General features: G+C 40.8%; 1 protein-coding gene across 20 annotated transcripts in view; it reads right to left on the bottom strand.

The window, feature by feature from the left end:
- Positions 1-23,919, bottom strand: part of PCDH15 (protocadherin related 15) — a 1,100,829-nt gene that overhangs the window by 519,918 nt on the left and 556,992 nt on the right. For 17 of the 20 annotated variants that reach the window (XM_075423218.1, XM_075423232.1, XM_075423229.1 and 14 more), the window contains one exon: positions 12,057-12,118. The exons of the other annotated variants lie outside the window; for them this stretch is intronic. The gene's annotated coding sequence lies outside the window, so the exon portion shown is untranslated. The remainder of the gene's footprint in view (positions 1-12,056; positions 12,119-23,919) is intronic. 20 annotated transcript variants of the gene reach the window in all.

Raw genomic sequence — 23,919 nt, 5'->3', positions numbered from 1 at the left:
AGATGGGCAAAAAAAAAGAAGGCTAAAGGTCTGGTCACTTTGTAAAATAAAGGTCATGAGTGAAAACCCCAGGCTGAAATCTTGACTTTCACTGAACTGCAACAGAATGGAGCCTCCAAGAAACAAACCCTAACTCCAACCTTTGCCTGAGCAGATCATTTGCAGCACAGTCTCTCTGGAGTCTGAAAGGCCCCTGGCACCAATACACAACTTCAAAACTGTAAACAAAGATTAGGAAGGGAATCCCCACATTTATATCTAAAAAGAAGGAACACTAAATAGTATTTTAAAAGATACAAAGTTTAACCCAGTTCACTAAAGTTTCTCCTGCCTGCTTAATTTCCACTGGTTTGATTCATATAGCCAGGTTCTGACCCTAGGGATCTCCATGAGGGGCAGAGGGGATTATGTTGTTTAGTACTTCCAGTCATAGTGAGAATTTTGAAAAAGCCTAACCTACCATCAGGAAATAATTTTCCTTTTTTAAATAGTGAGAGATATAGGGGAAAACCTCCAGATAAATATTGTTTTCATAATCAGTACTGGACCAGGAAGATAAACATGTTAAATACATCACGATTATCACTTCTATATTAGACCTTCACCTGGGGGGAAGTTTGCTTTTGGAAAAACGGCGCAGATTAATGGATCTGACCTAGTAAAGACCAAGGCCTCCAGCAACAATAATCCTGGTGCATTTTGTTCTTCAGGTCTTCATCGCAGATGAGGTTCCTTTGTCTGCCTCCACCCACCCCCCTCCAAGCTGCTGTTGCTGCTCCAGTTCCTCAGTCATAACCGGGTGGCTCCCTTCCTTTGCATCTCCTCCCATACCAACACAAGCACAGATGAATTACCCCACACTAGAAAAAGCAACACATTATTCACAGAAAGGCAAACCTCTGCCTTTCTCCTGTGTGAAATGGTTTGGTTTGTCTTTTAAACATGGCAGCCACTCCATCTGTCACTTGGTTTTCCCCAAAATGCCAGTTGTGAAAGTTTGCACAGGTGAAGCCAGCATGAAAGGGGAACTTCAAGACAGTCATCGCAGACTGCTGCTGTAATCTAATTCTTACTCCAACACGTTCTCAGGTGTTCAACATGAAAAATGAAAATAAAATCCCCACTAACAATAATAAATTAGAGAACTTAATATTACCCTACAGGAAATGGTTCCTTGCAATTTCTAGTAAAGAATTACTAAGCACACTAAATGTCAGCATCAAGAAACAATTTTCTTGATTTACTGAAACTATAAAGTTAGCTACATGTAGTTCAAGAAGGGGTTTTTTGCCTTCTTCCTTCCTCCCTTAACCTACATAAAGTACTTGTCATTACTGGACTTCATGGATTTTACTGGTGTATAGTCAACTGAAATAGTTTATCTTAAAATTAATCTTTCTGTTTGAGGTTTTAAATTTTCATTACATCTTGAAAGTACTAGACAGACTGACACACAATGGATATAGAAAACATTAGGGCAAGAGAACAGGCACTGCAAGGGAAGCAATTGGGGCACGAGAGAAGAGGACCTGATATAATCCAGTTCTCTCCTTGTATGAGCAAACCTGGGGACTAAGTTAAATATCTGCAGGACAGATGTATAAGGAGAAAAATTACACTGTCCTGTCTTTAGCTGTGGAGAGAAAAAAAAAAAAAGTAATTTTTGTGCTCATTTATATACTGGCCTTACTGCTAAGACTTACAGCACAGGTGCTATCTGTAACGGGAACACATGATAAGCAGAATCTTCACCTAAACACCATTAAGAGCTTAAAATATCTGTGTCACAGTGAGCTGTCAAAACATAATTAATAGCATTTTGTATCACTCTGAATGTTACAATTATGATTAGCAATGCTGTGTTTTTAAATAATGTATTTCAAACAAGAACAGTGTAATTTCTGACGTTGCAGAAACTGCAAAAACTGAGGTCCAGAGAAAAGCTGTAATATCCCTGCAGTGGGCTAGTGCTGGCAGAGCTGGCAACCGAAACCAGTCCAAAGTTCTGTCTTAGTTGCTCATACTGGCCCATCCATTAATAATCACTTGAAATAATCCATCCCACTGGCACTTTTAAAGCTTCTTGGTCTGAAAAACAATGTCTGTGTAATTCAAGATGCAAAATGGCAAGAAGCAGGTTTTTATCAACTCACAAAATAACTGTTCTACTTCAAGAAAGCATTTTTGTAAACAATACAGCTCCTAAACTACATTTTATTGTACAGAGACAGCACGTGGCATGAGAAAAATGTTTGGAAAAAATATACCACAGGTACACAGTATTTTGTTACATCTGTCATAACTGTTTGTACTGCATTCATCTTTCTTTTTAAAGTAACTAAAGCAATGCAAATAGGAAATCAAAATTTAAAAAAATTGAAACTTGCCCTCTAAAAACTACATGTCCTTGTTGACTGCCTCATAATAATTACTGAAAGAAATGTTCTGCTGTGGAGAAATACAGAGGTTCTTACATGTCCGTCACAAACAGCATACTTTGTGGTTCACAGGTGCAAAAATGAAAAGACTGAATACGTATTAAATTCTAATGCCAGTGAATTGTGCAGTACAGAATTACAGCCACAGTTTTCTGAGTTCTTTATCAAATTGAAGGAGTCGGAAGTTTCACTCCAAGGACTCTGCTGAACGTGTTCTTCATTTGTTAGTAGAACTACAAGGTCTTTTCCCTCTTCCATTTGTTCTTTTTGTTTTTTTCAGCCAAGTCATTAATGTTCATGCAAAAAATAAGCTATTTAACTTCTTTAACTATTTTTATTTATTTAAAATCATTACTCTGCTCAAATGGCTGGCATCATCTAGGGGTTGAAAGACACGTTTCTTGGTTTATTGGCGTGATACTTCACTGTATAACCGAGGAGGCAGGGGAAGCAACGGAACAGAGATGTTAACTGCCCAAACAAAGTTCTCCAGCAAACCAAGGAAAACAAGAGGATGGGTCGGGCTGAAATAACATCACCACTTAATCAGCACCAGGGTTTTATTAGGAACTGCTGTAGCAGTCAGAAATACACCTCCTACACTGTCCCCCCACCACATTCTATGCAGATTTTCTTCAAATGGTGAACAGACTTTTTGCAATATCTCTGTCTAATTACATTAGAAGATGTCAAGGACTATTCCTTAATCAACATCTAAAGATGCTATCATTATCCCATGATTTTGTTTATACTGACAGTTAAACAAGCTAAATACACACAACAGCCTAAACCCAGTAATAAGCATGGAACCAGCATACAAACTCCCCTGCTCACGCTGTTCCCTTTTATCTCCCCTCACAGGCCTCCTGCCTTCCAGCAATGGCTTTTCCATCTTCATTCAAAGAAAACTTTTGAGACTTTGATTTGAGGAAGTTCAGAAGACAGATTAAGCCAATGAAACTTCAGCTTCTTTTCAATACTTCTGCCTGCAAAATCTGAATGCTTAAGACTTCTCAAATTCTCCCCCAAGCATGAATACTTCCATTTAAATTCTTATTGACTGTGCTGGAGAAATGTAAGTTGGAATGGTTATGTCACTGTATGCCAGGCCACCAAAGCAGGTCTGTAAAACAAGAGGTGGCAAATGGTATACAGAAAAGCAAGCTAGTTCGGTGTATGCGTTTCTATACCTAACCCCTTCTTCCTTGGGTCATACACTGGTAATGTGTCTCCTGTTCATACACATATATACTGAGAAGGAACTCTAAATAGTCTAACAAAATAAAATAGAGAAGACTACAACCTCCATAATGCTCTGAATCTGCCCCATCATTTTTTAAAGTTTCTCCTTAAAAAGCAAATTTTTCAATTTCTATGCTTAAACTTGAGATTCAAAAATTCTGAGAGAAAAAAGAAAAAACTAAAGAAATTTTAAAAAAAGGCACTGGCCTTTACATCTCAACTGCCAAAGGACGCAGCGAGGAACCTAGAAAATTTGTGCTGTATCTCAGTACTTGTCTCTGCCATAGCTATCCTTTGATTTGAGATAGTCTGCAGAAAACATTGCTTTGTGCATTTGAGCACTACTTATCTCTGGAGGCATGTCTAAAGAAACCAATATGCAGTAAAAGCCTTTTGCTAGTCTAAATCTCTGAACATCTTATCTTCACCAGCTTCCCAGTAACATGAAGATGATTCTGCACTCATTCTTCCAGGCTTTGAAGGAAATTCAAAGACATTGTAGGGTGGATAGAAGAACATTCATGATCCTCATGAGCTGTGGCAGGAGTGTAAAATAGGCTACCCCAGAGGCTTCTGTGGAAAGATTTTGGGGTGACAATAGTCCTCAGGTCCTCCCAGCAGTGCACTGGGTGTCTGGGTGTGGGAAGACAAGCAGGAGGATCTGTCTTGTAGAGGAGCCACAGACAGGAACAGCTGATGAAGACCTTGGATGAACTCATCTTCCAGCTGCTCCATTTGCCAGTCCTTGTTCCTGCAACTGCCAGCAGAGCAAGGAGCACTCGATCACCATTCAGTCATGCTCTCCAACCAGTCTGGATATGAGGCCACTGAAACAGTTGTATGAGCACCACTCTGTGAATTATGTGCACACAGCAAAGGAGAAACCCCAGTGGCTCTGCATTAGTGCATCGCACTGGACTCTGCACAAACCTCAACCCATCTGTTCCTGCAAAACAGTGCAGCTAGAGCACATCACCATTTCTCATTACATAATCGCACTCCTCTGATTACCACTCAAATGGAGGTTTAATTCTATTTTATTGTTCTTTTGATCCCAACAATCTATCCTCATCATCCCTGTCCCAAGCTGCATGATTCTTGAGTACATAACTACAAATAAAGCAGTATTTGAGAAACACCTTGCCCTCTCATCCCAGTCTTCTTTGCCATACCAAGATTTAAACCGTATTTGTATACCACCATCATCAAGCATGTGCCACTGAGCTTCAGTGTAGACACAACAACAGTTCCATTTCAATTTAATACCAAATACTTTTAAGTAATGGTTGTTCGGCATTACATTTTTCATGTCATATAAGTAAACAATCATATGTCTGATTTAAACCTTGAAATTACATGCTTTCTTAAATTTCTGACTATTCCATGCTGTTTCTGTAACTTTTTTATTTTTACAAAAATCCATAGTAATGGATGACACCTGAATGGACCAATTTCTGCCACACTGTACTTCCACAATTATGTTGCCATTTGTGGATGACCTGGTGTTACTACTATGTACTGCAGGTAATTTTCTCGGTGCAGGAAACCCTAAAACTTCTAAGACAACAGACAGAAATGCAGCAGTGGATGGCTGTATCCGTTCTACATGACCCGCTTCACCTGACAGCCATTTAGTGTGAAAAATAACTTTGAAGAGTTATGAAAATATCCAGCCCCAAATTAAAATGCTAAGCATCTGCAGCTCCACGCAGCCTGGGATATCTGCACACCTTCATGTTTGAGGCTGGCCTGAAGATTTGCAGTTAGCACACCTGGAAAAAAAAGGGTGCAGAATGAAGTGTCAAAGTAAATTATGTGTCTGGAAATATCTGCGACTTGTTTAGCCTAGAGATATTGCTAACCCTGTCTTATAATCTAAGACGACCTCAAAGGTTTCACCTAGCTGTTCCTCATTTCCTGCTAAGCCAGCTGCACTGCATAGCCCCTCAGAGTTGCTGCTGCGAGCCCACAGGAACAAGTGATGGATGCCACAAGGCCTGAGTCTCCACATCCATACAGTCCCTAAATCGGCCAAAATCCAGGCAGTTTTTCTGAGCTCAGCAGGAGCTAGAACCTCTCACCTTGCAGTTTTGCTGCTAATAAGTATCATACCTCTTTGGAGAAAGCAACTCTGATCTTCAGCTACTGACAGCAAAAGATCCACTGTCACGCAGTGGGGCAGTCTGGGCTCTCTGCTACGCACAACACAGCATCCAACAGTTCCTGGGGGCTCTGGAGATGGCTGGACTGAGGGCAGGTAGCTCACAGAAAGGGTGCTGCTGGCAAACATCCTCCTGGGCTCTGAAGGACTTCCCCTCCAAGGAACTTGACCACCTGCTGCTCTGTCACTGCAAGCTTAGGCAAGGCTGCTCCACTGTGCCTCCACGAACCCCGGGAGCACAGGGATTCCTACAGCATTAAGAAAGAAAGCCTTTCCTTAAAAAAAAAAAACCACCAAAAAAACACACCACTAAAAGAACACCAACAGAAAAACCCCAAAGATTTGCACAGCATCACATGAAAGCGGGAAGGAATGACGCACTGCGCTATTCAAATGCTGGCCTTTCGTATCAAAATGCTGCCAAATGCAACTTCAGCATTTTGAGCTGCTGCTGGGGTTACTGACAGCAGGGAAAGCATGCATCCAGACCTGTTCTCCCGGAGCAGGGACCATTGAATGATTCCCAAACCGCAGGAAATCACCAGTTCCAGTCTGGTAATCTCCACCGAATTGTTAACGACCATGAAAGTTGCCAGTGTTGCAAGTACTAAGCGACAATTTCGTTGGCAATCACAGCCAAGGCTCTGAACACAGGAACAGCAACTAGGGAGAGAAATCAGTGAGTACTGCATTCACTGGAGCCACACACAAAGGAAGGACTAAATCAGGGAGCAGAAAAGCTGACTTGTAAGAAAATCAACCTCGCTGGAATTCTGCTCCCATTTAGGTAAAAAATAAACCCCTCTTTGATTCTAGACAAATCAATTCAGCCAATATTCGGGTCTGAGAAACTGCCCCAAATACTTCAGTCATTCAAGTAGTCTAAGGATTATCTTGGTCTCCATCAAGGTAAAAAAATCAATAGCATTTTTAAATGCCAATCAAAGAGAACTGATAGAAAAGCAGACTTTTAAAATGGTAATGAAAGAGAAAGAGGTTATTCAGATATAATCCCATTATAGTTCACCTCCAATACTGGGAGCTTTATTATTTCTGACTATACAACTGCCAAGAATAAATGAGAGCCCGAGCAAATGTCCCGTTACCTGCAGTCGCTCTGTACCCACATAGCTGAGCATTTACCAGCAATCTAGGCTTCTGGTCACACCTGCTGGGCTGTTATTTCGAGCTATCACAGGGACACCACCCCTCCCCTTGCCTACAGATTCGCTGCTACACATCCTGAATAAACTCAGCCGAGATGTCACAAATTCCACATTTTACATACTAATTAAAGCCTTAAGCAGTTATTACAAAACAAAACAAGAATCAATGCCTAAGCGAGCTAGGTACTACTGGAGCTATTTAGCACTCAGTTTTCATATTAAACAAAGACCTGGTAAGGAATTACAGTTCCAAAAGGTTAGGCATTTACGAGAACTTGATTTTCTTGATGCATTTTATTTCAATGTATAAATACATGTACAGATATGAAATTATGATGCTTTCTTTTGTAAATCCTATACGAGCATATGTCAAGAAACTGGTAAATGAAGATATAGATACTATGCATCACTCCAAGGCATCTGTTATATTCTGTCAAGGTACACAACAATGTCCTTTTCTCTATTATAGGCACTCACGCAGTAAATACCTATGCGAGGGTACATGTTGAGGTGCAATGTACAAATAGGCAGTGTTGGGACAATACTAAGCAGGTATCATCAGCTTGTTGCAACTACAGCGATGGCTTTGTAATGGGCCTACTTACAGAAAACAGGCCGCAAACAGCCATTCACTGCTTTGCAGCCGTGTGGTGAAGTTCTTCATGAGCTCAGTGATCAGCAAAGAGTAACTGTTTTTAATATACCCCTGTTGTATTGTTTTAATGAAAACATTAGGATTTATACTACCCTGTCATTACATATGGGCACAGAGACTGAATTGTAAAGGAAAGACATCTGCAGGTATAATTAAAGTTAAGAGCAATATATTTCTGGAACAGATACCTCAACTGATACAATTACCTGGGGAAAATCAGAACAAAATTAAACCTTCCTCTGTTAACTGCAAAAATAAGTTCTGATCCAAAAAATCAAATAAATTGCAATTAACAGATATTAGCTGGTTTGTCCTGCTCTGGCTTAAAGTTGATGCATTACTGATAGACCCTTTCAGGATGATGCTAACCCCTAACAAAATTATCCACCTCTCAACATTTACTCTCAGAAAGCTTGACTACACTTGTGCAGCAATAAAAAAAAGTCCATGTCACTTCTCACCAAATATTGGGATGGTCATTGCCTGGATGAAGGCAGCCCGTTCCTAACTGACAATGGGAAGCCCAGGTGTGTAAATGGGTCTTCAAGGAGGCAACATAAAGCAGTAACAGAATTCAGGATCTGATCTTCCGTGGTATGTTAGTGCACAGTGTCAGGCAGCAGAGAAGCAGCTGAGAGAACAGTAGGCCAGTCAAACAGCTGCTAAGGAAAAGACCTGGCGTAGGGGAAGACACTGAAGGATGGAAGGAAAATTCTCCTGAATGGTCTACTACTCACGAGCACAGACCTCCCTCCTGTTGCCTGCATCCTAAATGTACACATCTGACCTTTACATCTTTTCACTCCTTTATTACCTATAGTTATTTGGAGTAATTGTTCCTAGGTATTTGACACTTTCCATACACTAATTTCTGTGACCATAACCTCCTGTAAGAAGGCAAATACTTCAGTGGTCCTTGCTTGTTTAAATCTCACAAATCTCATCAATAATAAAACATTTTGCTGTGACAATTCACAATGGCTTATTTGAGCTTTAAGGCTTTGATGCCAAGAAAGAGGAATTTTTCTGTGATATACTAAATCCCCAATCAACTAAGAAGAATGCAAAGCTGCAGTTCTATGTAAATTCATTTTACTTATCCATCATCTACAGCTAAGTTTCCAAAAATACTAACTAATTCTGGGTGCCCTCTTAGGCAGCAAGCACTGGAGAACATAGCCAGCTCTAGTTATCCCCATGGCTTTACTTGTGCTGCTGTACAACTGTGATAGCTGACAAGATTTCTCTTCTTTAGGGAGCAGAATTTAGGAACAAATTCACTTTGGGTAGGAATGGCCCAGTGCTGAGATACAATTCAACTGGAGCTTGAATTGCAGAATCTAGAAAACTATAACTGTATCTTGAACAGGGAAAATAAATTTATGGAGGTACACAGGAGAGACAAATTATGGAGATAAGTATTGTATATAAATCTAGATAGGCTACATAATTACTGCATCAGATCCATGATTAATCATCATCTTCTGTTGAGAATAGAGATACTGATACATCAGCCTCTACAAGAGTGGTACAATTCAGGTCATATGTGCACTTCTGACGTGACCGTCCTCACTGTCCCCACTTCATAAAACAATGGTATGCATTGCAGAGAGGTTTGGGAGCATAAAAACTGGATTCCTGGAGGATAAAACAATGAAATCCAGGAAATGTCATATCTGTTCCAGCTGCTGAGGGCCAGCCACTTCAGGGGACCAGGCTAGAGCCAGTCTGCATGAAACCTCTTGTACATGTTGAGCAGATGTTGTGTCCCTAGCACTAACTGTTTCACCTTACAAGATGCCTTAGTCCAAAAATCCCCCAGCGGTCTCCTTGCTGGTTGACTGCACAGCAGCAGCCCCTGTGCCAGGGCAGGGCTCTGACAAGGGCTGTTCTTCCCTGGGGCTGGCCCTCCTCGGCCAGAGGAGGACACTGAGGTTGCTCCAACCAACTTTAACTTGCTTCACTTCAAAGATAAAACACAATGTCTCAAAAAATATCTCAGAGAAGCACACTTGGAGGAGTACAGAATAGTTTTCCTCAGTAAAGCACAAATTCCAGAAGTGCTGCCTTTTCCTTAAATGACTAAGCAATAGGATTATGGGCATCTCTGCTGAGTGATACACATGACAACTGCCAGTGAATAAAGCGTGAAAGAGCTAAGCATGCATTTATATTAATTTCTCAGATTGATACCAAGCACCAGTGTGTGCAGCAAAGCTTGAACTGAAGTCTTGTCATATTTTAAATACAATATTCCTATTTTCAGCTGAGTTTCTCCAAGCAGCGAAGCTCACATAGTCATACCATGACACTGCCTTTTTGTCCTTCCCCAAAAAATCTTTTATAGCAGTGTCAAAGCTATTAAGATGCAAATCACTTCATGAAGGCAGGAAGCCAGAAAGCGGAGAGCAATTCCCAAACATCCCTAGAAGGGAATGTGTTGCAGGTTACACTTCATGTTCATTAAACATAAGGAGATTCCATCAAAGAGACAGTTGTTCCAACTCTCCAGAGAGTGAAATGCCTTGCAAGGGTACCCAGAGCCCGACTGTGAGACATGAAGCCATAAGGACACTGGGCCTTACCCGTTCTGTTACTAAAAGCGAGACTTTTAGGTTCAGAAGCATTTCTGCTATTCATCTATAAAGATGATCTCTCCCTGAAAATGCTTTTAACAAGAACATATTAAAAAGGGATAAATGGACAAACATTTGATGCACCGATAACTTAATGCCATAAGACGTATCACCTGTAATAAAGCAGGTAGGCTCTTAGAGAGAAACGTCGTATAGTTGCTTTTGTACTCATAAAAGCTGGCACTGCCAGTCACTATATTAAAACCTGAACTTCTCCCAGCAGAAATATTTTTCCACTTCCTATTGAGTGTGGAAAACAGCATTTAGCTCTAGGATCATCTATGCAGTTATTTTAAACACATTGCATAAGCCAGTGCATAGCGGCACCAGGCAGAGACAGTCATTGCTGCAACCTTATTTTCCCTTAGTCTAATTTAATTTGCAAGACCTCTAGAGGGCAGTGAATAGAAGAAAATAAAGTTCCAGAAATAGCCATAAACATTAAATACAAATATAAAAATTGGGATCTTGTCTAATTACTTCCTTGTATTGAAAACCTTCCAGGTAATTCTATGGATTAATCGATTAGTGCAATAGGATTTTTCCAAGCCCAAATCCTATGCTCTCTGGCAGATTGCACTGACAGACTTTACAGCAGTGCGCTTCCCCAGTGATTTACTTTTTTCAAACAGAAATCACTTTCTTGCACCTAAGCTAATATATGCAGCAGGCCATCTGACTTCCAAGGTTCTCATGGGCAAACAAGATTTTTTTTTCCTCCCCTGATGAATGTCACACTGAGTCAAGAAAAAGGGAAAATACAGGGGAGTAAAGCTGACCTGTTTACCCAATATACAATACTATGAGTGTTCAAGTTAACATCATAACAGCCAGGACCTACAGCAGAAGATAGCCTCACAGATAATTCCTCTTCGGTTTGCAGGCATGCACTGGATGCAGCATCAGGCTTACTGCTAATAACTTCATTAAAGATTTGTCTATGACGTATACAATTAACCCATTAACAATGAAACATGTAAAATCTAGGATAAAACTTAAATTAAGCACGGTAAAAAAAACATTATAGTAGATACAGTATACTTTGTCTTTTCTTGCACATAAGAGTATCAATCAATACACCACCAGCCCATATGCTTATATAATTTCAGCTACGCTTTATCAACTTCTTATGGCTTTGTAAACCTTGCACAATTCTGAAACTGGCTATGCAACTACCACAGGCAGAGCTGTCCACATCCGAAGTTAACGCCCTGTTTATTTTTGGAATGCAGAACAGATCTGCAAATGCACCTAAAAACACCAGGAACTGAGAGTGCAACAAAATAATGCTTGGAAATTTGTGCATTAAAGTGTGATGCCAGGGCTCTTGAGGTCATTAATACACTTAAAGGACAGCGGCCTGTGGCCACTGGGGTGGGGAACAGAGAGCCAGTCTGGCCCCCACAGTAAGCCACCAGTCCTTGTTGTGCCCTGACGCTTGCTGAATACAAACTCCCTCCGAAAATCCAGAGAAACCAAGAACAGCAAGTCAGCACTGCATTATCATTCTTTTCAGGCTCCTGGGTGATTCACTGCCATTATAAATTGTCACTGCTCCCGAGAAGTCAGACACTGACAGTTTACTCTTACCTGCTACATTTTTTTAACCTTGTTCATGAATTTTTATCCTTCTCCTGTCCCTGCAATCTTCTCATCCCTTTTCCATCAGTGTTTCTTGTTGTATCAATTCCTTCATATTTTAGAAGGGCTAGCTAAGGGTTGCTTTTGTGATTCATATTTGCAAATATACACACTTACATGAACTTCTGAGCCTGCTTCATACTCCAGCAGAGTTTGCTGCAGTGTCACTGACCAATAGCCTATAGGAATGAAAAATTAGGAAAATGTTATCCATGCTCTTTTAACCAAATGCTACTAAATAATTTTCCTATTGTCCATTATACAGATATCTATATGTCACAGTAAGGTGGTGACAGCAGCATGTTGTACTATTGATGGACCCTGGGGGAATCTCCTTTCTCCTAGGAGAAATCCACTTTCGGTGATGGCACTCTACCTGTGGACTTTTCCTTTCTGCAAAGGAAATGGGTAAGGCAGAGCAAGAAAGCGGCGAGAAGTCAAACGTGAAAAGAAAAGATAGTTGCAAAAAAAGAACAGTAACAATATATCATGATTCAAAAAAGGTGAGCTCAAAAAGGGGCAAGAAGAAGAAACAGATGTGTGGCAAGGCCTTGGAGTAGCATCTTTGGATAAAAATGGCCCTGGGCAGATCATAAATATTGTTACAGCTTCATCAGTCGGTAAAGATGTCTACAGCTGCATCCACCTGCAGAATGGCACGGTGCAGATCATTAAGGAGTGTATTCTCTGATTTTTGAGGATGAAAGCCCTGCTAATTCAGGATCTTTCAGAAGCACTATTTTTATTCTTTAAAGCTAAAGCAGGTTACATTGCATTCTTCACACTAGCTGGATTGTATGTCTATTTAGCAGGAGGTTGCTACTATTTTACTATGCAGCCTTTATACTGATTTCTCAGTTGCACGTAAGTGCTCTTCAGAAAGATTAAATTGAAGTCCATCTTTCAAATAGCTTGAGAAAGTCTTCCCTCCCAACCACAAAGAATAAGAAAGGGATGAGTGGCTGAACCCCCTGTATGAGCAGGAAGGCCAGTAAAGTCCTGACTAATGAATCCCAATCAGACTCCTTCATCACAGACATAGCATGTCTCAGATGTAATCTAAATCACATACAGGTTGTGTTCTCTGAACAAGCGTAGCACTGTTACTGGGATGAAAGAGCGCTTCTAAATCTGGAAATCGTGAAGAGTTGTGGGAGCAGCACCCTGCCCATCCCCGCAGTGAAGATGAGCTGTTATTGCAAACTGGAAGAGGACAGGGCGTATTAAAGGCACAATTAAGAATGCCTCTGCTGGTGTATAATCTCAATTACACGCTTGCACACAAAAATCTTTTGCTCAGGTGTGAGCCAGAAACTCCCTACCCCAGGCATACAGGCTTCTACAAAGAAAACCAACAGCCTAGGTAGAATTAAAGCGCCCTCTACAAGCACATGAAGGAAAGCAGCCAGACAAGCAGCAGAGATAAATGTAATTTTTCTGTCTCTCCTACCAGAAAATAACCTTGTAATTGAATACAAACTAAGAGAAGATGGATTCTTTAAAGAAACGATTTGCTTATGGTTTCTTCCTCTGGGAGTAGTCCAAACGCTGTGCTGAAATTCATTCCAGCATTCATGAAACAGAGGTTTTCATTTTAAACAAAGAAGTAAATATAAAAGGATAGTTCTCAACCAAAGACACAATTGTACACAAAAATCACAAACCTAGATGCAGTTATGGTTTGTTACAAAACAGTAGCAGTATCGGTGCTTGCAGCTGAAGTCAGTGTGAGCTCGCAGGCTTTGCTTCATCTGCCTTACTGCTTCTAGTGCATTCAGAAGGTTATGTAGTATGAGTGTCTATCTGGGGAGCAGAGAAGGGAAAGTCTACTAGCAAGAGTGAGTATGTGTCAATTTATGATTTCTACCTGCTGATAAAAATAATTATTTTAAATTATGTAAGATTGTGATGATAACTGAAAAACAGAAAACGGGTGAACAAAATAATTTAAAAAGTTAAGTTCAGTACAGAAGTGAGGACCTCTGTGGTGCCAGCTAAAAAGCCAACAGGCACACACTACAGCACGAGCCCTCCCACTGCAACATGCGTATCCATACATCTTGCTCCCCAAAGTTAGCACTTTCCAGACCATGCTGGTGCTCAGCAACCAAAGGAATAAAATCCACCTTGATCTTCTTCTGCATGGGTTGGTGTTTTGGGTGCTGTTTGTAACGTACTTTCTACTCTAAGTCATTTGCTTAGATAACTGCAGGAAGACTGTTTGATGCCCAAGTCACAACTGTCTTCCTTCTCCCCAACTCTATCCAGGCTTATTCATTACCCTGCTACAGAGCTCCTCTTGTAAAGCAAAAGTAGCATCTGGCAAAACTCAGAAGTATTTGCTCCATTTCCTGGTCTTTCACCTCAAAATTCTTGCACATCTGGTTATGCAGAAGATTTGGTAAAAAAAGTACTATAGCAATAAAATGGCAAAGCAGCAGAAAACTATTTGCCTTCTTAGGCCACTGGCAAATTAGTTTTTTGTGAATCTCCTGTCAGTATCCAGAGAGAGGCAAGTCACCCAAATACAGAAACATTTAATCCAAAGATTTCTAAAAATAATCCCAAATCTATTTTCGTTCTCTCACTAGCAAGCACATTGAGAAGCTCCTGGTAAGCATAGCCATTATGCTCATTAAAAATAGAAATAAAAACCTGGAAAATACAAGTTAACTTAATGTGATCAGGGGAAGGCTTCACTCCCTCCCCACCATCAGCACTACCATGATAAAGGTTTAATTGGAGCAAAATGAACTTCTGCTTTCATACACTATGATTTACAGTTGAAAGCAAAATCCCTCCATATTTGTATTCAAAATTGTACGGCTACCTCGTGTGTACTACTGAGTAACCTGGTGATGTCCTCTGCAGGCATAAAGCATTAAGAAAATCTCAGATTATCCAAACACTGGACTATTGGTGTCCCTTTGTCTGCCCACCTTCTGCTTGAACTGTTTTTTTTGGCAGCATCAGCTTTTTTTCTTCTCAGCCACACAGATACTCTTTTCCTCTCTATGCTTAGTGTTCATTTGGATATGTTAAGACACAAGCAGGGTCAAAGCTTCTATTTTCATGATCTCAGAGCAATCATCAGGTTGCTTGGAACTTCAACAAGTCATCAAGTCCATTTCCTGCTCCAAGACATGATCATATCTTTCTTTCCTTCCTGATCCATGTTCATTTAAAGTTTTTGGAGAGACATTTAACTTTAGTATATCCACCATTTGGGATATTCGACACCAGTCTCAGGCAACTTCTTCACTACTTGAACTGTTAATGACCCATCTCCCCAAAAGTCTAATACGAACCTTCCCTTTTGCAATTTACCCTCACTAATTTTATGTCACCTATTATGGATAAAAAGAATAAACTACCTTCTTCTATGAAGTAGCCTGTCATGTAGTGGAAGAGTGTTTTCAGAGCTCCCTTCTTCTTTCTTCATACCAAATAATATCAATTTGTTACTGCAGGGTGTATTTTCTAGACCTCTAGTTTACTGTTCTCTTCTGACTTCCCCCTGCTGCCCCATAGCCTTCCTGGAATGCACTGTCCAGATCAGGACACAGACCCGAGCTAAGCTGCTACTGCCTTTGCATAAAGCAGAACACTTACTTTGTCCTTGTTGCAGGTTATGCTTCATACATAGATCAGGATTGTGTTTGCCTTTGTTTTTTCCCCCATCACAATGGCACTTTTGATTCATATTCACCTTCTTTTCACCATCCCCTGCGTTCTCTTCCAACATAATCCTTAGCTATTTCTCTCTTTTCATTTGCTTTAAGGGTGGGATTTTTCTGAACAACGTCCATATTTTTTTTCCTTTTCTTTTTTCCCCCCAAGACCATTTCTGTAATTAGTATACATTGCTTTAAAAAAGCACCTGCTCATCACAAGTGCTACAAATGCAGTGCACAGGCACTATTATACTCAGCCCTACTTTGTTCTTTGAAAGATTTCTTCACATTAACCTCAGAAGAAAAGCAAGGTAATTTGATCGTTGCCTGACTCCGGACTCACCCAAGCTGATTTTTCACCTGGTTTCAGACAGAAACAGAATTTCCCACCTCTCTCCAACCTGACATCTGGACTGGCCCAATGTCTTTAAGAAGCTGACTGTAGTGTGAATGGCTTGGGGAGGTTTTTTTTGTTTGTTTTTGAGAGTGAGCTCTCATTCCTTCAGTTAGAAAACAGAGGATAATTAAGATAAAGCATTATCATAAATATCAACAGGAAGAAAAAGCACTAACCTGGCACCCAAATGAAGGCATTTTATAATTTTAAAAATACAAGAATTTAACTCTGTCACATTCAGATTTTGTCACAGTATATCATGTATTTTCCTGAACCAGAAACCATGTGGGAGACCCTGTGCACCAGATGGCAAGTAAAGAAGGACAACTACAGAGTACTGCACATAAGTAGCAGTCAAATGTGCAGGTACAGTATGAGGATGGACTTGCTCAGCACTGAGCAGAAAGACTGGGGAGACTGCAGAGAATCACGACTAAACGTTGCAATGTAATCCTGAAACCCAGCTGGCATACTGTCTGTGAGGAACAGGAAGAAGTTCTGGCTCTGTTCTAAACAGGTGCTTCCCAGGGAGACAACATGCCCAGTTTTGGACCCTGCACTTACATCTGCAGGCAGAGGGGAGCATATTTAAGAACACCACAAATACTAGGAGATTTGTAAAATACAACCTGTGAGCAAAGACTGCAAGAATAACAAAGACTTCATAATGATCATCGCATTCACTAAAGTGTGTTATGAAGTGGAATTGTTTACAAAGCAAAGTAATTGGGAAGAGGATAACAAAACAGATTTGCAGGCTCTGTCATATTCAGGTTGCCAAAGAGGTACAAGCCAACCACGATGGCCTTACCTAGCAGAATTACCAGGTAACCCCAGCCTGCTCACCACATGCTATAAAGCCACAATATCATTTCAGATGAGATTTTCAACTATTCTATCAAAATGAGTAAACAGAAAAACCTTCTTGTTTTGTCCAAGCTCATGTTATTTATACATAGCCCCAGTTATATTCTGAGTTTGCTTCATTTTTTAAATTAGAACCCAGAGCTCAGTTGCAGTTTCCCCTGTCTCTGCAACAGAGAGCAGCTCCTGCTGACTTCCTTAGGCATGGGAGATGCAGCCTGACCACGCAACTGGCTTTCAGGCCTTCCAGAAAAAGCTGGACATTCACTAGAAACAACCTGACTAAGGCCAAGAAAGCCCAACCCTGCTGTTGCAGCTTTCTAAATAAAATAATGGCACTGACCAATATTTGTACCTGTGAGTGGAAAAGAGAGCAAGAAATATAAATTGTACTCATGCTGGAACTACAATTACCTCCATAGTGTTATGTTCGTTCTACTCCGTACATAGAGTGCCTTTTGATTTAGGTGAAACTGAGCAAATTTAAGTATACAACAGTAAATTAATTTATTTTAATAACTATTCTAAGAGACCTAATTTACTTTCCTTTTCAATATCTCTCCTTTTCAACTTCATAATCTAAGTATCTAGCCTTACTTGAGCCTTCTCAAAGGTCCTGCTGAAGCTAATGGCAGTGAAGTAAGGGACAATCAGGAAGATGGTGAAGAGACAAGAAGCCAGCAGAAAGGTTAAGATGATGACAGAAGTGCTGCTCGCACCAAAAAAAAAGTTAGGAACCAGCAATTTGTATCCCAGAGAGGCTGATGGGTGACACAGCTTTTACTTGTATGAGGTTTTGTTCTGCTTAACAGAGTAACAATCTGGCCTTTATCCAAATGTGTAAGAAAAAATTTACAATTGGTGCAGATCAGTTATATCTGTTCAGAAAAAATTATGATTTATCCTAAAACCAATGCTATGTATCACAGCAGAGCCTTCCAATAGGGCCAGCAGAGGCATGGAAAGTATAATTTTCCAGTTGCTCCTTGTCACCTTCAACAGCAACATCATCTTTACCTATCATATTTTTTAAACTGTTTTCTGTTCATGTTTTGTTTTGGTCTAGTTTGCCTTTTAACATTTCAAAAGCTTCTGAGAAATCTGAAAGGAAACAAAGATAGAGGAACTTGTTAAATAGGATATTAAATTAAGGACATGCATATTCAGTTTGTCTTTATGTTGGAATAGTTGTTATTGTGTGTTTCTTGAGAAAAAAAAGATATGGGATCTGAGCTATTTCTTCTTGCATAATTTTCTTGTGACAACTTACTTCTCTTTAAATACTAATCGCCTAGCTGAATCCTGGTGCCAATCCTAGAGGAAGACATGCAATAGAGTTTTAACAAGCTGCTTACACATTTACAAGCATTTACACATTTTAAACAGGTTCTTTCTCATCAATGTTTCCCACTGACAATCACCATTCATACTGTGAAAATATTCTTACAGTGATTAGGTGCAGATGGCTTGGGAGATGCTCTGATATCATGAACATACAGTTTGTGGACAACTAGATTGAGTGCTTTCATAGCTTGAGCAGTTTTTGACCTCTGAAGCTGAGTTCCATGCATTTATATTCACTAGACATTATATGACCCTTAGAAACCCCAAGGTCTTTTAGATTAAATTTATATGGCTCATACTTGATATCTGAGGGGTCTGTAACCTCATAACACAGTTAAAAGGAGGAATTAGACAATCTAATATAAAGCAAGTAAACATTCTGATTCCCAGTCATTACAGAGCAGGACCAGACTTCTCTCATCACAAGGACCTACACCTCACCACTTAGTCAGTACACACCCCTCTATCACACATCCTTCATAAAATAATTTCCTAGCAAGTCACTCACCCTTAACATCCATTCCTAATTTTTCTCCTGAGTCTTCAGCAAACTCCACCTCCTTATAACCACAGCAGTTCAGGGAACACCCACAACACTAAAAAGCCAAGAGAAGAGCAGAATAAACTCCTTCCCCCCAAGCTACTCTCAGCTGCAAACATTTATTGCCCTGTTTCTGATCAACCAGGTGTTTTGGGCACCTGCCTCGAGCTATTGGGGATGCCCTTTGCTGTAGAGCTGTGACCAAGCCTCCCCTTCTACTACACTGTTAACATGTACTTTGCAAAGTACAGAATTCTGAGGAATTTCTGTATGGATGGAAATTAAATTATTAGAGTCTTATTTTACTTATAAATATACAAATACCGAAATTTTAACTAATCCTACTTCAGCACATTATGTCTTTGCCTCTCAATTTGTTGATCCTTAAAACAGTTTCAGTGTTACCTTTTGCTACTCGGTGGTGTTTGTTTATTTACTTATTCAAAGGCAGACGTTAAGCTTTTTTTCCTCACTGCATAGACCCCCTATCAGTAGACTTTCGTGCCCTTTGAGAAATCTTGCATTGATCTTGAGAGTAACTGTCAAACTACCAAAAAGGAGAATGGAAATTCTAACTTCATGAAATAAATTGGCTCACTCTTGGCATATGTTTTGGACCCCAAATACCTAACCTACAGGACAGTGAAACTCAATTTTAAAACTTTCCCACTAGAAATAAGCTAACATTTTTAAAGGCAGTATCACCCATTATAACATGACTTGTACATTTAAGCAAAAAAATGCTCATGTTAAAAAAAATCGAGTAACAAAAAGTATACATGATTACCACCAGGAGAACAAGCAAATTCCTGAACATCATGTGTCTCACACATTTGCAGCTCTATGATTGCTGTACCCTCTGATTCACCTCTGAAGGCTGTCTGGACCATAATACAGACGCACTTTTGAAAGTGCTCAAATTAGGAAGCCTTATGCCACAACCTGATCGTTAAAGGCTGTGCTGAGTTTAAAATTTAAAGGCAATGTAGTCCCAGGTAGACGAGTTTCTGCTTGCAAAGTAATACATTGGTGTAGTAAAAACAACTTGTACATGGAAGATAAGGAAGCAGGAACTTCAGGGGCTTTGATATAGTTTGCATAGCAAAAGCACAATTAGGATATATTTTATTTCAGCCTATGAAAGTCTAGTGGCTGAAGCAGGTCTTCATGGTTATCTTCATGTAATCACAATGTAATTATCTGAGCTCTGCTTGCTTTTGGAGGCTGCATGTTGGTCTGTAATCCATGCAGCACGGGAGAATAAGATACAGTCTCCCTCCATAGTACAGTTTTCAGCACAAAGGATGAAGAAGGTTTCACTGAAGTGCTGCACACTAGAAGGATGAATCTTTTAGCTCAAGTTTGAGAAGCTTAGCATGAGGAATAGGCAGGCATGCGCTGCTCCCATACATCAGGGTGGACTAGGAAGGGAGTCTCTTCATGGTTTAAGGCAATTAATTACTGTATATACTAAAGACGACCTAACTCAAAGTGGAGGAAAAGTGTTTTGGGCAGCAACTCCTAAAACCACAGTGAAGTAATTAAGTACAGCAGCTTGCTTCAAGGCTAGTTTTCCCACAAAAAGTAGTGATAAAATGACTGTTGTAAAATCAGTTTTCTCTTTACTTTCTTGATGAGGCACCTTCGTAGCAGGTATATGCCTACTGTCTTTCTGGGGATAGCATAGATATGGATTCTCATTTATTCCCCAGTTCCTAAACCATATGGGTGAAGACTCTGGAAAAAGAGTGGTTGAGGGAGTTCAGACACTGCCAATACTACCCTGAAAAACTAGTGACTTCCAAGGAGGTACCTCTTATTTTAAGATGGACCTCACTGGAGAGGTCACACATTTCTCTGGAGGACAGGAACAACACACTCAGTGTATTGCTCAAGAACTGAATTACTGCTCTCCCAAGCCTGGCATTTGACTTGGCTGTCAAGTGCATAACATCTAATAAAAGGCAGTGGGCTGTTTCACTCTGCTGACTTGCAGGTCTCAGAGACTGAAGGAGATGGTGTTGGCTTTGTCTTGATATTTAGGCTGGAGGCTTGCCAATAATTTCAAAGCAGATAAATATATACATACTCTGTAAGGCTCTTTTTCTCAAAACTTAATAAAAAGTTCCAGGCTGGAGGTTAGGACAGAGGACAGACTGGAAAAATAAAAGTGTGGGAATGTCCCAGGAGGGCCTAACATTATCTAGAAAATGTACTAAATAATACACCACTTCTTTTCTGTCATTAATAGCAATTTCAAAACAAGGGTTAGTAAGTAACGGCTCCATCCTGGTAAAAGTTCAGGGCTACCTTTGGAATTAATTTTGGGTATGATCTCCTCAATACCTGTCCTTATGGAAGAACATGCAAGGTGGCCTTGTCAGGGCTGGCAGCCCTCACTTTGTGAAGGGACAAAGCCCAGAATACACACCATCATGCTCCAGCAAATAACACCAAAGCAGTACAAGATGATGCTCCAAAAGAGTTTGAAGAGGGAGCTGAGTCTGAAGGTTTTATCCATTAAAAGTCTGTGTTGCAGGCCAGGTCATTACTGCTAACTTCTGCAGATGGACAGGCAGCAAAGTCACCAAGGGCAATGCTCTCACACATACAACCCATGAGCAGAGCATGGGGAAAGGGTTATCAATCACAATGTCAGATTTTCTGCCTTGTTCAAGCAACACTCTGAATTGACAAAAAGACGAAAGACTAGAACCCCTGTCTTTCAGTATATACAATTTTGGAAACACCATGTTCAGACTCTTCTGGAATGCAAGAAAGACAGTATGCTCTTGTCTCAGCTTCTGCCTGATTTAGAACAACTTCCAGTATAGATCAGTCTGTATGTGCTAAGAATCGTAGAGTCATAGAATTACTAAGGTTAGAAAAGACCTCTAAGATCACCAAGTCCAACCATCCACCCAACACCACCATGCCTACTAAACGATGTCCTGAAGTGCCACAGGTGCATATTTTTTGAACACTTCCAGGGACTGTGACTCAACCACTTCTCTGGGCAGCCTGTTCCAATGCCTCACCACTCTTTCACTAAAGAAATTGTTCCTAATATCCAATCTAAACTTCCCCTGGTGCAACCTGAGGCCATTTCCTATTGTCCTGTCGCTAGTTACTTGGGGGAAGAGAACAACACCCACCTCAATACAACCTCCTTTCAGATAGCTGTAGAGAGAAATAACGTCTCCCCTCAGCCTCTCCTGACTAAACAACCACAGCTCCCTCAGCCGCTTTTCATAAAGCTCGTGCTGTAGACCCTTCTCCAGCTTTTTTGCTCTTCTTTGGACAAGCTCCAGCAACTCAATGTCCTTCTTGTAAAGAGGGGCCCAGAACTGAACACAACACTCCAGGTGCGGCCTCACCAGGTCTGAGTACAGCGGCATGATCACCTCCCTGCTCCTGCTGGCCACACTATTCCGGATCCAAGCCAGGATGCTGTTGGCCTTCTTGGCCACCTGGGCACACTGCTGGCTCATGTTCAGCCGGCTGTCGAGCAGCACCCCCAGGATCCTTTTCCGACAGGCAGATTTCCAGCCACTCTTCGTCAAGCCTGTAGCGTTGCGTGGGGTTGTTGTGATCCAAGTGCAGGGTCAGGCGCTTGGCCTTGTTGAACCTCATACAGTTGGCCTCGGCCCATCGATCTACTCTGTCCAGATCCCTCTGTAGAGCCTTCCTACCCTCAAGCAGATTGACACTCCAGCCCAGCTTGGTGTCATCTGCAAACTTACTGAGGGAGCACTCAATCCCCTCATCCAGATCATTGATAAAGATGTTAAACAAGACTGGCTCCAAAACTGAGCCCTGGGGAACACCACTCGTGACTGGCTGCCAATTGAATTTAACTCCATTCACCACCACCGTCTGGGCTCGGTCATCCAGCCAGTTCTTTATCCAGTGAAGAGTACACCCATCCAAACCATGGGCAGCTAGTTTCTCCAGGAGGATGCTGTGGGGAACAGTGTCAAAGGCCTTACTAAAGTCCAGTTAGACAACATCCACAGCCTTTCCCTCATCCACTAGGCAGGTCATCTCGTCATAGAAGGAGATCAGGTTGGTCAAGCAGGAAATGTGTAACAACAGAATACCAGGAATGTGTTTTCTGAGCCCTGTCCATGTAAAGATTAAAAGTTTGTTGAACAGATCAATGAAGGCAAACCATGGTTGCAAAATCAAGGTTTGCAGTGACCATAAACAATTCAGAAGCAGTGGTTCTTTCAGTCAGTATGATTTTATAAACTGTCACATTTAATGAAACACTGACTCTGAATTAGTCACTGGTCCTTGAGCATCAGCAGCTTATAATAATATGGGAAGCCTCTAAATAATCAGTTTTATCTGCCCAGAACAATGGTGGGTGCAACAACTTGCCCATATCTCCAAAAAGAATATCTACTAATGGCAAGATGGAGAATAATACAGTACAAGGTTGTTCAGTAGGGCCACATTGCCATAACACATCAACCCTGTGAGCTGAATCAAAGTCAGCTTAGTGAATCTCCTAATGGCGCTGAAGGCTCTTTCAGTGACTGTTAAGATTTAAACATCACTCTTATGCATTGATATTTTCAGCAGCAAAGCCTATGCCAGCACTGTTGACTGTCTCGATAAAAATGACAGATCTGTTCAAATCTCAGGGAACTAGCATCGTGAGGAAGGTTGGGATTCTGTGTTCCTCTCTTCTCAATGTCAGACAAGACTTTGCCACCTTTCTCTATGGTTTCTGCTTGGCCCATGTGCAAAATCTCCTTGCAAAGTTCTCTGGATTCTCAGACACCCTGCTCCTAGGTTAAAACTACCATTAAATTGAAGCCATGATAGGTGTGCACCAGTGATTCTGGTTTTGCCAAGAATAAATTTATAAAGATTTGTGGAAGATTCGAAAGAAGCCTAGGTGATACTAAGAACAAGGAGCCCAGGCAGTTTACTTGTTGCTATGGCTGGTCAGAGCAAACTGCACACCTTTCTGGCTATCAGAGAAGCGTATGACAAGATGTAGAGTCTTCAAACGGCAGTGCTAATGAAGAAAACCCCTTTATTTTTCTCAATTTTCTGTATCAGATGCCTGCATATCTTGATTAGAATTCATGATGACTCATATTCAAAGGCCTGTTTCTAATCCCTAAAATATTATCAACACAGATAGCG

This window comes from Opisthocomus hoazin, chromosome 6 (assembly GCF_030867145.1).
Source record: "Opisthocomus hoazin isolate bOpiHoa1 chromosome 6, bOpiHoa1.hap1, whole genome shotgun sequence".
Taxonomy (NCBI): domain Eukaryota; kingdom Metazoa; phylum Chordata; class Aves; order Opisthocomiformes; family Opisthocomidae; genus Opisthocomus; species Opisthocomus hoazin.
This window is presented reverse-complemented; position numbering and strand designations above follow the sequence as displayed.